Source organism: Rattus norvegicus, chromosome 7 (genome assembly GCF_036323735.1).
Source record: "Rattus norvegicus strain BN/NHsdMcwi chromosome 7, GRCr8, whole genome shotgun sequence".
Taxonomy (NCBI): domain Eukaryota; kingdom Metazoa; phylum Chordata; class Mammalia; order Rodentia; family Muridae; genus Rattus; species Rattus norvegicus.
In genome coordinates this window covers 35,063,044-35,076,347 of record NC_086025.1, presented here as the reverse complement: position 1 = coordinate 35,076,347, position 13,304 = coordinate 35,063,044, and positions in this window count along the sequence as shown.

The window sequence follows — 13,304 nt, the reverse complement described above, 5'->3', positions numbered from 1 at the left end:
GTTCTTTCTTGATTGCTTCTATTTATCAATTTTAATTCCTTCAACTGTTTGATTGTGTTTTCCTGGAATTCTTTCAGGGATTTTTGCGATTCCTCTCTGTAGGCTTCTACTTGTTCTCTAAGGGAGTTCTTCACGTCTTTCTTGAAGTCCTTCAGCATCATGATCAAATATGATTTTGAAACTAGATCTTGCTTTTCTGGTGTGTTTGGATATTCCATGTTTGTTTTGGTGGGAGAATTGGGCTCCGATGATGCCATGTAGTCTTGGTTTCTTTTGCTTGGGTTCCTGCACTTGACTCTCGCCATCAGATTATCTCTAGTGTTACTTTGTTCTTCTATTTCTGACAGTGGCTAGACTGTCCTATAAGCCTGTGTGTCAGGAGTGCTGTAGACCTGTTTTCCTGTTTTCTTTCAGCCAGTTATGGGGACTGCTTTCGGGCGTGTAGGTTTTCCTCTCTACAGGTCTTTAGCTGTTCCTGTGGGCCTGTGTCTTGAGTTCACCAGGCAGGTCACTTGCAGCAGAAAAGTTGGTCTTACCTGTGGTCCCAAGGCTCAAGTTTGCTCGTGGGTTGATCCTGAACAAAACACCAATGGCGTATGCTCTAAGATCAAGAATCGACAAATGGGATCTCATAAAACTGCAAAGCTTCTGTAGGGCAACGGACACTGTGGTTAGGACAAAAGGGCAACCAACAGATTGGGAAAAGATCTTTACCAATCCTACAACAGATAGAGGCCTTATATCCAGAATATACAAAGAACTCAAGAAGTTAGACCGCAGGGAGACAAATAACCCTATTAAAAAATGGGGTTCAGAGCTAAACAAAGAATTCACAGCTGAGGAATGCCGAATGGCTGAGAAACACCTAAAGAAATGTTCAACATCTTTAGTCATAAGGGAAATGCAAATCAAAACAACCCTGAGAATTCACCTCACACCAGTGAGAATGGCTAAGAATAAAAACTCAGGTGACAGCAGATGCTGGAGAGGATGTGGAGAAAGAGGAACACTCCTCCATTATTGGTGGGGTTGCAGACTGATACAACCATTCTGGAAATCAGTCTGGAGGTTCCTCAGAAAATTGGACATTGAACTGCCTGAGGATCCAGCTATACCTCTCTTGGGCATATACCCAAAAGATGCCCCAACATATAAAAAAGACACGTGCTCCACTATGTTCAACGCAGCCTTATTTATAATAGCCAGAAGCTGGAAAGAACCCAGATGCCCTTCAACAGAGGAATGGATACAGAAAATGTGGTAAATCTACACAATGGAATATTACTCAGCTATCAAAAACAATGACTTTATGAAATTCGTTGGCAAATGGTTGGAACTGGAAAATATCATCTTGAGTGAGCTAACCCAATCACAGAAAGACACACATGGTATGCACTCATTGATAAGTGGCTATTAGCCCAAATGCTTGAATTACCCTAGATGCCTAGAACAAATGAAACTCAAGACGGATGATCAAAATGTGAATGCTTCACTCCTTCTTTAAAAGGGGAACAAGAATACCCTTGGCAGGGAATAGAGAGGCAAAGATTAAAACAGAGACTGAAGGAACACCCATTCAGAGCCTGCCCCACATGTGGCCCATACATATACAGCCACCCATATAGACAAGATGGATGAAGCAATGAGGTGCAGACCGACAGGAGCCGGATGTAGATCTCTCCCGAGAGACACAGCCAGAATACAGCAAATACAGAGGCGAATGCCAGCAGCAAACCACTGAACTGAGAATAAGACCCCCGTTGAAGGAATCAGAGAAAGAATTGGAAGAGCTTGAACGGGCTCAAGACCCCATATGTACAACAATGCCAAGCAACCAGAGCTTCCAGGGACTATGCCACTACCTAAAGACTATACATGGACTGACTGTGGACTATGACCTCATAGGTAGCAATGAATATCCTAGTAAGAGCACCAGTGGAAGGGGAAGCCCTGGGTCCTGCTAAGACTGAACCCCCAGTGAACTAGACTGGTGGGGGGAGGGCGGCAATGGGGGGAGGGTTTGGAGGGGAACACCTGTAAGGAAGGGGAGGGGGGAGGGGGATGTTTGCCCAGAAACTGGGAAAGGGAATAACACTCGAAATGTATATAAGAAATACTCAACTTAATAAAAAAAAAAAGAGAAGGGAATATTGGAAATATAGTTTAAAAGAGTAGCAGAAACGTAGGATGAAACATCTGGGGATCTAGTGTGTAGGATGAAGAATATGGGTGATTAAAAACCCAAGCATTTGAATAGATGACTACATTGTATCAACTCCTGCCACAAAAGCATTTTAACTCACCTCACTTTAGTTACCATTCTTTCCTGTAGGTGATGCTACCATATTTTGTCTTTCATACCTTAAACAGACATTGTAATGTTTGTTAAAAACAACAACAACACCCTTAAAGAAATAGAAGCAATCAGTAAAAGTATCCCAAACAAAACAAAAAAAAAAGCCCAGGACCAGATAGATTTAGTGTAGAATTATATTAGATCTTCAAAGAAGAGCTAATACCAATAGTCTTCAAACTATTCCACAAAAGAGAAACAGAAGGAACATTACCCAATTTGTTCTTTGAAGCCACAATTACACTTGCACCTAAATCACACAAAGACCCTACAAAGAAAGGGAACTTCAGACCAATTACCCTCATGAATATCAATGTAAAAATATTCAATAAAACTCTCCCAAACCTAAACCAAGAACACATCAAAACATTCATTCACCATGATTAAGTAGGTTTCATCCCAGGGATGCAAGGGTGGTTCAATATATGGAAATCCATCAACGTAATCCACTATACAAACAAACTTAAGGAAAAAAAAAACCACACAATCATTTTATTAGAGGCTGAGAAGCATTTGACAAAATTCAACACCACTTCATGATAAAAGTCCTGGAAAGAACAGAAATTCAAGGTCCATACCTAAACATAGTAAAAGCAATATACGACAAACCACTAGCCAACATCAAACTAAATGGAGAGAAACTTGAAGTAATTTCACTAAAATCAGAGATTAGACAAGGCTCTCCCTACTTATTCAATGTAATACTTGAAGTTCTAGTCTGGGCAATTAGAAAAAATAGGACAAAATAATGTAAATTTGAAGGGAAGAAGTCAAAATATCACTATTTGCAGATGATATGATAGTATACTTAAGTGACCCCAAAAATTCCACCAGTGAACTCCTTCAGCTGATAAACAACTTCAGCAAAGTGGCTGGATATAAAATTAACTCAAACAAATGAGTAGCCTTCCTCTACTCAAAGAATAAACAGGCTGAGAAAGAAATTAGGGAAATGACACCCTTCACAATAGCTGCAAGTAACATAAAATGCCTCAGTGTGACTCTAACCAAGCAAGTGATCTGTATGATAAGAACTTCAAGTCTCTGAAGAAAGAAATAGAAGAAGACGTGAGAAGATGGAAAGACTTCCCATGCTCATGGATTGGCAGGATTAATATAGTAAAAATGGCCATCACGCCAAGAGCAATCTACAGATGCAATACAATCTCCATCAAAATTCTAACTCAATTCTTCATAGAATTAGAAGGAGCAACTTGCAAATTCCTTTGGAAAAACAAAAAACCCAGGATAGCAGAAACTGCTCGACAATAAAAGAACTTCTGGGGCAATCACCATACCTGACCTCAAGCTGTATTCAGAGCAATTGTGATACAAAACTGCATGGTATTGGTACAGAGACAGCCAGGTAGATCAATAGAATAGAATTGAAGACCAAGAAATGAAACCACATTCCTATGGTCACTTGATCTTTGACAAAGGAGCTCAAACCATCCAATGGAAAAAAGATAGCATTTTAAACAAATAGTGCTGGTTCAACTGGAGGTCAGCATGTAGAAGAATGCAAATTGAACCATTCTTATCTCCTTGTACAAAGCTTAAGTCCAAGTGGATCAAAGACCTCCACATAAAACCAGATACACTGAAACTAATAGCAGAGAAAATGGTGAAGAGTCTTGAACACATAGACATAGGGGAAATTTTCCTGAACAGAATAACTATGGCTTATACTCTAAGGTCAAGAATCGACAAATGAGACCTCATAAAATTGCAAAGCTTCTATACGGCAAAGGACACTGTCAATAGGACAAAATGGCAAGTAGAGGGCTAATACAAAGAACTCAAGAAGAATTAAATAGTCATATTAAAAATGGGGTTCAGAGCTAAACAGAATTCTCAACTGAGGAATACCAAATGTCTGAGAAGCATCTAAAGAAATGTTCAACATCCTTAGTCATCAGCGAAATGCAAATCAAAACAACCCTGAGATTCCACCTCATATCAGTCAGAATGGCTAAGATCAAAAACTCAGGTACCAGTAGATGCTGGCTGGTGAAGATGTGGAGAAATATGAACACTCCTCCATTTTTGGTGGGATTGCAAGCTGGTACAACCACTCTGGAAATCTTTCTGGCGGTTCCTCAGAAAATTGAACATTGTACTACCTGAAGACCCAGCTATACCACTACTGGGCATATACCCAAAAGATGTTCCAACATGTAACAAGGACACATGCTTCACTGTGTTCATAGCAGCCTTATTTATTGTAGCCAGATGACGGAAAGAACTCAGATGTCCCTCAACAGAGGAATGAATACAGAAAATGTGATACATTTACACAATGGAATATCACTCAGCTATTGAAAACAATGATTACGTGAAATTCTTAGGCAAATGGTTGGAACTAGAAAATATAATCCTGAGTGGGGTAACCCAATCACAAAAGAACACACATTGTATACAATCATTGATAAGTGGATATTTTTCCAAAAGCTTGGAATACCTAAGAAATATTTTACAGATATGAAACTCAAGAAGAATGAAGACCAAAATGTGGATGCTTCATTCCTTTTTAGAAGGGAGAACAAAATACTCAAGGGAGAAAATCCAGGGACAAAGAGTAGAGCAGGGACTAAAGGAAAGGTCATCCAGAGACTGCCCAACCCAGGGATCTATCCCATATGCTGCCACCGAACCAAGTCACTATTGCTGAGGCCAAGAGGTGCTTGCTGTCAGGAGCCAGATATGGCTTTCTCCTAAGAGTCTTTGCTAAAGCTCTACTGATACAGGTGAGGAGGTTGCAGCTAACCATTGGACTGAACAAGGGGACCCCAATGGAGGAGTTAGAGAAAAGACTGAAGGAGGTGAAGAGGTTTGCAACTCCATAAGATAGCAACAATATCAACCAACCAGACCCTACCAGAGCTCCCAGGGACTAAACCACCAACTCATGAATTCATATGGAGGAACCCATGGCTCCAGTCACATGTAGCAGAGGATGGCATTGCCCAGCATCAACAGGAGGAAAAGCCCTTGGTCCTGTGCTTTCCCCAATGTAGGGGAATGTCAGGGCATTGAGTTGGGAATGGTTGGGTGGGAGTGGGAGCATCCTCATAGAAGCAGGAGAAGAGGGCATGGGGAAGAAGATAACATTTGAAATGTAAATACATAAAATGTACAAGAAAAGATTTTAAAAAAGGAACTAGAAAATTATCTTGCTTACTCACCCATTCTTAAAAACAACAACAACAGCAACAACAACAACCACAAACAAAGGATGGCATGTACCATCAAACTCAGTGTCCTCTCTTTGGGATTTGTGGCTTTCCTTTCTACACATTTCTAAGCTTCTGTGATTTAAAACTTCATGTTTTCCAACGGAAGAAATTTTTCTTGGGGAAAGATCAAGATACTCCATGACTTTAGGCTGTGCTTGTGCTCTGCTCTTTGGAACTCTTCATTAGGAAATAAAAAGATTTACCTTCCTACTGGAGAAAATTGACCTTGAAAACCAGGAGAAGACCCGAGCTCTTGCTACATAACATTAACAGTGAGGCCGTAGAGGGCATTGAGCAACCAACCAGAGCATCTCCTTACAATCTATTGCCCAGTTGCTTTCTGATTAATTTTATATATGTATGATATGTTTGTATGTGCATGCCTATGCACTCACACATGCACACACATAATACAGTCACAAGTATGCTGATCAGAGGACAACGCTGTGGAGTTACTGCTCTCCTGTAAGGTCCGAGAATATCACCCTGGCCATCAGACTTTTTTGACAAGCACCTTTACCTGCTGAGCAAACTTGCTGTCTTCTACATAAAAATATTTTTTTTTTCGTACTGCACCACTCTTGGGAGAAATAGGATGTCAGTTTCCCACATCTTTCAGGTTTATCTCACACCAGACACAGATCTCAACATCTGTGTTTGCAGACTGGAGTGTTGGTTGTGACATCGCTGTCAGTGGTGCCTTGCTATCTCTATACCAAGGCAAGTCATCCATAATTGATGTTGCTAAGAAAATAAACAGCAATTCCTGTAGCCCTCTACTTAGGAAAACAGAGAAATTTGGAGCACCAATAAGTGTATGAGTTGCATTTTTTTCTAGAATTCTTTAATTATATGCACAGAGTTAGTTAAATGGGGTCATATGGACATATATATTTTTTCTTACTATTGAAAATTATATTTTATATGCAGATAAGCATGGGCATTAATCAAAAGTCCTAGGAGCATGAGAGCCAATAGTATATGTGTATATGTATGTGCACGTGTATGCATTATATATATGTGTGTGTATATATATATACAATATAAATTATATATATATATATATATATATATATATATATAAATTCATGTTAATCTGGGTGCTGCTAGTACTTGTTTTAGCACAAAATCTAGAGGGCCGAGGGTCTCAGGGGCTAGAGAAGAAAGTCTTTTTATTCTATGAGGGCCTCTGGTCAGTTGGATGTTACCTGCTCATAAAGATGAAATCTCTTCCTTATTCATTCTATTAATGCAAATTCTAGTCTCTCCAGGAAATATCACCTAAGATATACAGAGAAACTGTGCTTTACCAGGTACCAAAGTCTTCTCAGTTCAGCTAGAGTGTTATCTTAAGTTAACAATGGAAACAAGTAATTATATGCTACAACCAAAATATTTAGCCATATCGGTAAATAAACTTTAGTTCTTTCACAATTTATTTCTGTATATTTTGATATCATAAGTAAATATATGTTACCTTTAATTCTGGTTATTTATAAAGGAAGAGTTAGCATATCTATACGAAGTAATTAGAAATAAACAAGTATGTCTTAGAACATCTAAATGAGAACTTGATTTCTCATAATACTGCATGGTATCATGAATGGAATGACTGAATATGTTTGAAACTGTTGAATATCAACGTCCTCTATATTGAAACCTGCCTTCCTGGGGAAAGGATATCACCCCCAGGAAGGTAATAAGACTTGCAAGGCCCAGAAGACTCACAAAACCAGGAAGCTCAGTAAGTTATGAGGCTATAAGTTTCGATCCTTTCCTCACGGTTATATCAGATATAAGCAATTCCCATGGGAGACAGGACTCTTCAGTGGAGCTGCCTACAAGCTGAGCAGGGAGCTACACAGATGCATCTTTTATGAGTTATTCTCCATTCTGGAGGGGGAGTTTTACTGATGTTACTGCTTTTGATTCATTCATGTATCTTTTTATTTTTTTAGTTGATGGATGCCCCAACCTTCATTCATGTATCTTAAGGCAACCCATCACAAATATTCCTGTAAGTAACTTCAATAAACTCAAGGATTCACTGAGTAGAATTATTCCTTCTTGTTCACTGTCAGTTATTTGGGTGAACATATATTTGGTCACATAGCTCCTCCAAAAAATCATGTAACTGCAAAAGTAAACCCAATTATAATGGTAGATGGTGATTAGCTAGAAAAGTAATGAAGATGTGATTGTGCTATGATATATTTCTTTATATTTTCTCACTTGTATTATAACATTCTATGTATACTACTTGAAAATACAGCATGTTTTTATATCACACACACACACACACACACACACACACACACACACCAACTACTCCAAATCTATTTGTTCCTTATTTACCCGTTTTATGTACATATTTTTCATACACATCAATTTCACTTTATGATGTCTATACAGAGGCCATACTTACATCAAAAACTGCCTCTGCTTCTCTCACTAGTTAAATTTGCCCATAGTTTCCTATCTAGGTGTGGAATTTCATGTCTGCCTCTCATATGTATGCTGGGGCTCATTCTGGGTTCACTATCCCAGGTTTTGTCCACACTGTCAGAACCACTACATGTGTTCAGCTACATTGCTATGTCCATAAGATGCTACATCTTTGTAGTTAACCACTGGTCCTGACTCTTACTGTCTCTCTGCCCTCTATTCTGCAATGATCCCTGAACTTGGGATGAAGGGCTGTGATATAGATTTCCTATTTTGGACCTGAGAATTCCAGAGTTGTTTGTTTGTTTGTTTCACCTTGGCCAGTGGTGCGTCTCAGTTCATCACTACCCCTTCCAGAATGAAACTTCTCTGAGAAATTGTGAGGTATACATTGATCTATGTGCATAACAACAAGCCATTAGGAGTCAATTCATTACTATGTCCAATTAGCAGAAAAATAGTAAGAGTTTCTTTCCTAAGGCCTAGGACTGCCTTAGCCATAATTTCTTGGAGTGGTAATTCCCATACTGAACACCCACACTCTAACAAATAAAAGGCCAGTAACAGAAATGGCTTGTTTCTTTTGAAGTTGTCAGGCAATGAGATTTTCTACATAGTCAAATCATTAAATGCTGTCGATAGTGTAAGTCATTAGCCTCCAGAAATAGATTGCTAAAGACATTTGGGAATAATCAAGCTGGTGCTCACCCAGAATGGTTATTCCTACTGGCTAGATTTCATAGTGAAAAGATGCTATTCTCACTGCTAGAAGAGTAAACATCAGCTTCATTCAGCTGCGAATCCTGCAAGCTGTAGTAATGACTGGCCTGGCAAAACATGCCCACTGGTGTAATTGTGCCATGAGCATCATGGGGGTAGCTATTCACTTTCCAATTTAAGTCTCCTTCACAAGATAAAATCTAATTCTAATACGTATAGTAAATTTCTATTTCATTTAGAATATATTATCCTGTTGGCTTCCATAGCTTTATTTACAATTCTACCATTCTTTTCATTTAATGTAGCTCTACCAGATGTTATAGAACCAATATGTTTTTAATATCTGCCTAAGGATTGTGAATTCAGTATAGTGTTTAGTTAACTGTTAAAAGGTGAATCTGGTGGAAGGTAATTAGATTATAGGACATTTATCCCAGAAGAGATTAATGAAAGCCTTGTGAAACTAGATTATTTCCTGCAAGACTCAGTTAGTGAAAGGTACAAGAGAACACTACATATTACTGTCAAACACACTACACATTTGTATGATGTCATTTGCCATGAGATCTTCACAAGATCTGAATAGAAATTGCTATCATCATCCTCTGACATTCCAAAACTAGGAGTTAAATAAATATTTCTCTTTATAAGTTACCAAGTCTCATGCATTTTACTCTAGCTCCACAATATGGATTAAGACAGAAAACTAGTACTGAGAAGTGGGGTTTCTGGGCTATAAAATTAGATGGTGAGTCAAAGAGGAGAGAATTTGGAGGAAGGGGATAGTGAAAACAATACTGGAATGAACTGGATATGAATGATTTTTGTGAGAACTTGGAGGAGAGACTAGGGCTCCTTAGAGATAGTTTAAGCGGTGTTGAGATGTTAATAGAAATAGGGATTTTTCTCTTAGGATTTCTATTGCTGTGAACAGTTATGATGACCAAAGCAATCCTTATAAAAGAAAAATTTAATTGAGGGTTGCCTTGCAGTTCAGAGGTTTAGTCCATCGTCATCATGGTGGGAAGCATGGCAACACGCAGGCAGACATGGTGCCGGAGAAGGAGCTGGAGGTTCCACATCTGGATCCACAGGCAGCAAGAAGAAAGAACCACGCTGGACCTTTCTTGAGCAACAGAAAACTTAAAACCTATCCCCCATTGGCACATTTCCACCAATAAGGCCACACTTCCTAACAGTGTCACTCCCTATAATTTTATGGGGGCCATTTTTTATTCACAGCACGCTAAAGGTTGTGCCACTGATGTTGCAGGTGGAAAATAAGAATTGAGCTATTTAAATATTATTATTATTATTAATTATTAAAGTAAAAGAGAATTTAACTACATCATGCTCTTGCCCTAAGGTTTTGTGAAAAGTGGAACTTTCCAGTGATATGCAAGTTTATCTGCTAAAGAAAATTTCTAAAAAGTCTTCAGGCTGTGGCATGCTTGTGTTTAACCACTGATACTCAGGTGCAGAGGGAAGAGGCAGCTGGCAGGCACAGTATATGATTGAAAAGGACTCAGTTAACAGGTTGTGAGCATTTCCAGTCTGATCAGGTAGATAAGGAAGGGTGAGCATGGAAAGAGGAATCCTAGTATGTACTTGCCATGAGATTGACAAGATTGACACAGGGTTGAATGAATCCATGTGCTGAGCCTGAGGACAGTGACAAAGAAGCCAGGGACTAAGCCACTACCCAAAGACTATACATGGCCTGACCCTGGACTCTGACCTCATAGGTAGCAATGAATAGCCTAGTAAGAGCACCAGTGGAAGGGGAAGCCCTTGGTCCTGCCAAGGCTGAACCCCCAGTGAACGTGATTGTTGGGGGGAGGGTGGTAATGGGATGGGAAGGGGAACACCAATATAGAAGGGGAGGGGGAGGGATTAGGCGAATGTTGGCCTGGAAACTGGGAAAGGGAATAACAATCGAAATGTAAATGAGAAATACTCAAGTTAATAAAGATGGAGAAAAAAAAAGAACAGAAAATAAAATACAACTGGAAACCCAACAAAGCAAATCCAACCAGAAACTTATTGCATCCTAGTTCAAGAAGCCTAAAATCCGAATGGAGTTTCAATGGATCAAAATAAAGAACAATGCTAGCTGTCTTGTTTTTACCCAAAGCTGGTGTTTGTTTCATTTCCTTCTCTAGCTTAAAGAATTACCCACAATCCTTAGCTCAAACTCTGTCCATCCGGTAACCACAGGATTTGATCTTCCCTGAAGTTGTTACATTTTCCCTGTGATTCTATCCTAACAGCCCTCACTTAAACTCTGTCCCGGAATCTCTTGCCTAGTTCCTTGAACCTATATTGGGCTCATGGGCATAACACAAAATGTTTAAGGCATTTCAAGATGCTTACTCTTAATCACACACACACACACACACACACACACACACACACACACACACACACACACATACACACACACACACACAGTCAGTAACATTTCACAGTCTCTGCAATGGGATGAAAAGTTAAAGATATATTTAGGAGAAATCAACCCGTCATGCAGAAACATTTAGAGAACAAACTTCAGAGACAGGAGTAAACAACGTTGAGGCATTGATGTATAGCATTACATAGTTTCATCTTGAGTTTGAAATATGTGTGTGTGTGTGTGTGTGTGTGTGTGTGTGTGTGTGTGTGTGTGTGTGTAGTGTATATAGGTGCATGTGCCCATGTGATTGCTTGCATGGCAAGGTCAGAGGCAATATCCTTAGTTTTCCTTACCCACTGTCTACCTTACATTTTGAGACAGGCCCTTTTACTGAGCTCAGAGATTATTAAATGGTTGCCTGCCCAGTAATATCCATGGATCTACTTGTCTCTTGACTACTCTTCTCTCCAGCATTGCAATTTCAGCCACAATTGCTGTGTTCAATTTTACACAGAGCTGCTAGACATCTGAATGAAGGTCTCCCTTCTTGCATGGCACATACTTTACTCACCCAGCTGTCTTCCCAATCCTGACGGTTTTTCCAAGCTAGGTGCACCACACATGTGATCACAATGAAAACATACTGAAGTTCATGGCTTAAAATCGTTTTCCTTGCTTTCCATGTGACGGGGCCATTAGTGAGGTTGGCCTAGAGGTCTAGAGCCTTCCTTAGAGAACCTGTTGCCTGGACAGGTTTCAGCCTTAAGTTCATCATTTGAGCTGTAAGCTATTTTCCTCTCCTAATTTTACCCCACTGTGCTGGTTAATATGTATAAAAGAAAAATGTAGTTTCAATCTCTCATTCTGTCTTTCTAAAAATCTGGCAGGGTGCATCTCAAAGGGCCTCATACATGCTATCTAAGCACTTTAACACAGTTATGTCCTCTGTTTTCTTTTTACTTTGAGAGAGGATCTCAGTTGCCCAGGCTAGCCTTAAGCTTAAACCAGAGCCTAGTAAGGCACTGAACTTGCTTGTCTTCTCTTTGAATATCTAGGCTTACAGCCTGTGTCACTAGGCTATTAGACTTAACCTCCAAAAAAAAAAAATTTATTAGCTACCTCTAGACTAGTCATTCTTTTTTTTCCTCCATCTTTATTAACTTGAGTATTTCTTATTTACATTTCAATTGTTATTCCCTTTCCTGGTTTCCAGGCCAACATCCCCCTAATCTCTCCCCCTCCCCTTCTATATGGGTTTCCCCTCCCCATCCTCCCCCCATTACCACCCTCCCCCCAACAATCACGTTCACTGGGGGCTCAGTCTTGGCAGGACCAAGGGCTTCCCCTTCCACTGGTGCTCTTACTAGGCTATTCATTGTTACCTATGAGGTCAGAGTCCAGGGTCAGTCCATGTATATAGACTAGTCCTTCTTACTTAACCTGTAGGTCACAACTCTTTTGGGGATGTGTGTGTCAAATGACCCTTCATAGGGATTGGTTGCCTAAGACCATCGGAAAGCACCGATATTTATATTATGATTTATAAGAGTAGCAAAGTTACAGTTATAAAAGAGCAAAGAAAGTAATTGGATGGTTGGGGGTCACCATAAAATAAAGAGCTGTATTAAAGGGTCTCAGCATTGGGAAGGTTGAGAAGCTCTGCTCTAGACAGTTACTTGTGTCAACCTGCATAGTTCTTAAAATAATAATTTATGTGTGCTTGCAAGGGCATTTATAGATGTGATCTGAGAACACAATCGGCTGCTTCTCAGAAAAAGGTCATCAAGTGGTCTGATGCAGTCAGGTTAAAGGAATGCACAGTTGAGACTTCCCTTGAGAAGGGATGCGACCACCAGAGCTCAGCTGCAGCCCTTAGCCTGTGGGCTTGTGTTTTGTCAGCTCATGGAATCATTTTCTTCGTCTTATATCCTTTAACATATCTCTCTCATAGGCTCTATGATTTTGGTTGAAAACCTCTAATGATGCCACTTGATTAAAAAAAAGCAGCAGTTTGGTGTGCTGCTTAGTGGTATATATTGAAATTAAATTGAAAATATATATACATATACATGTATATGTATATATATATATGTGTGTGTGTGTGTGTGTGTGTGTGTGTGTGTGTGTGTGTGTATACACACACTACTGACTGACTATG